Genomic DNA, 2,302 nt, shown 5'->3' with positions numbered 1-2,302 from the left:
AAAGTGCTGTACTAGTGCAATGGGTGTGACCCATACCCATGCATTTTCAGGCACCCCTGGCTCTGCCATACCAGGGGCACAGGCACCTCGGGCTTCAGGCTGCTCCCGGCCCTGGCAAGACCAAGTGTTTCTCCGTTCCCTGCCAGGGTACTGGACCAACCACCCTTAAGAGAGTGAGTACTACGCCCCGGCCGTTCTCCGCTCCAACGCAGGGGCCTCCTTCGCCCCCTTTTAGGACAGCAGATACTAGCGCCGAGTGTTTCCCCACTCTCTACCAGGAGTCAGTCCTCCCCCAGCACAGTACTCCACAGGGTTTTTCTCCATTCTCCCCCAGAAGCAACATCCAAACCTCTGGAGGCAGAACAGGTACTCCACCCCATGTTTCCCAAGAACAGATACTACACTTGATCTTAGCCAAAAGGCCAAGAAGCGCTATAAAGATCATGGTCAATTCCCCATACTGAGAAAAAGAAAAATGTATTAGTACTTACACAGGGGGTAGTTCAACTTACACGCCTGTAGAAATAGGGAGACTATATATATATATATATATATATATATATATATACTTTTTTTAAATATATATATATATACATATATTTTTTTTATATTTTTTCAGTTATAACACTTACTACATGCAAGCACTGTTTATTAATTTCTATATGTCAACAACACAGGAAAAGAGGGCATCAATAACAAACAAGATGCATTGTGGGCAAGATAATTTGCATATATGCAAATTATCTTGCGAATAGAGCATTGTGGTTCATGTGGTGCTTACACTCTTTTCCTGCAAGGTTGACATATGGGAATTAGTGAGTGGTGATTGGTATGTAGTGGGTATTGTGGGAGGAGAGATATATTATAAAAAAAAATAAAAAAAAATTAGTCTCTCTAATTTTAAATGTTTCTGATATAAAGGGACATATAAGAAGCCTGATACACTTTAACAAACAATGGAGGACACTGATAAGAGCAGAGGAGACAGAAGGAGACCAGGAATCATTTACTAATGACAGCTGTCTGCGGCACACTGCGCAGAGTAAACAGGAGACCAGTGATCATTTGTTAATTATGTCGGGTGGCAACGGTGCCCCCCCTCAGCCGGCACCCCTGCCGAGGGCCATCCAGGTCAATAGGAAGATACGCCCCTGATAATGGGGGCTGTGCAGGAATCTTATTACACATTGGATATAATGGGGGCTGTACAGGAACCTTATTACACATTGGATATAATGGGGGCTGTACAGGAACCTTATTGCACATTGGATATAATGGGGGCCGTGCAGGAACCTTTTTACACATTGGATATAATGGGGGCTGTGCAGGAGCCTTATTACACATTGGATATAATGGGGTCTATACAGGAACGGTATTACACATTGGATATAATGGGGGCTGTGCAGGAACCTTATTACACATTGGATATAATGGGGGCTGTGCAGGAGCCTTATTACACATTGGATATAATAGGGGCTGTGCAGGAACCTTATTACACATTGGATTTAATGGGGGCTGTACAGGAACCTTATTACACATTGGATATAATGGGGGCCGTGCAGGAACCTTATTACACATTGGAAATAATGGGGTCTGTATAGGAACCTTATTACACATTGGATATAATGGGGGCTGTACAGGAACCTTATTACACTTTGGATATAATGGGGGCTGTACAGGAATGGTATTACACATTGGATATAATGGGGGCTGTGTAGGAACATTATTACACATTGGATATAATGGGGGCTGTACAGGAATGGTATTGCACATTGGATATAATGGGGGCTGTACAGGAACCTTATTACTCATTGGATATAATGAGGGCTATATAGGAACTTTATTACACATTGGATATAATGGGGGTTGTACAAGAACCTTATTACACTTTGGATACAATGGGGGCTGTACAGGAACCTTATTACACATTGGATATAATGGGGGCTGTATAGGAACCTTATTACACATTGGATATAATGGGGGCCATGCAGGAACCGTATTGCACATTGGATATAATGGGGGCTGTACAGGAACCTTATTACACATTGGATATAATGGGGGCTGTATAGGAACCTTATTACACATTGGATATAATGGGGGCTGTGCAGGAACCTTATTACACATTGGATATAATGGGGACTGTATAGGAACCTTATTACACATTGGATATAATGGGGGCTGTATAGGAACCTTATTACACATTGGATATAATGGGGGCCGTGCAGGAACCTTATTACACATTGGATATAATGGGGGCCGTGCAGGAACCTTATAACACATTGGATATAATGGGGGCTGTGCA

General features: G+C 42.7%; 1 pseudogene; it reads right to left on the bottom strand.

Moving 5' to 3' along the window:
• Window positions 1-361: 361 nt before the first annotated feature.
• LOC148473305 (U2 spliceosomal RNA) lies at window positions 362-434 on the bottom strand (annotated as a pseudogene).
• Window positions 435-2,302: the final 1,868 nt, after the last annotated feature.

Source organism: Taudactylus pleione, unplaced genomic scaffold (assembly GCF_031769625.1).
Source record: "Taudactylus pleione unplaced genomic scaffold, aTauple2 ptg000937l, whole genome shotgun sequence".
Lineage (NCBI taxonomy): Eukaryota > Metazoa > Chordata > Amphibia > Anura > Myobatrachidae > Taudactylus > Taudactylus pleione.
This window is presented reverse-complemented; position numbering and strand designations above follow the sequence as displayed.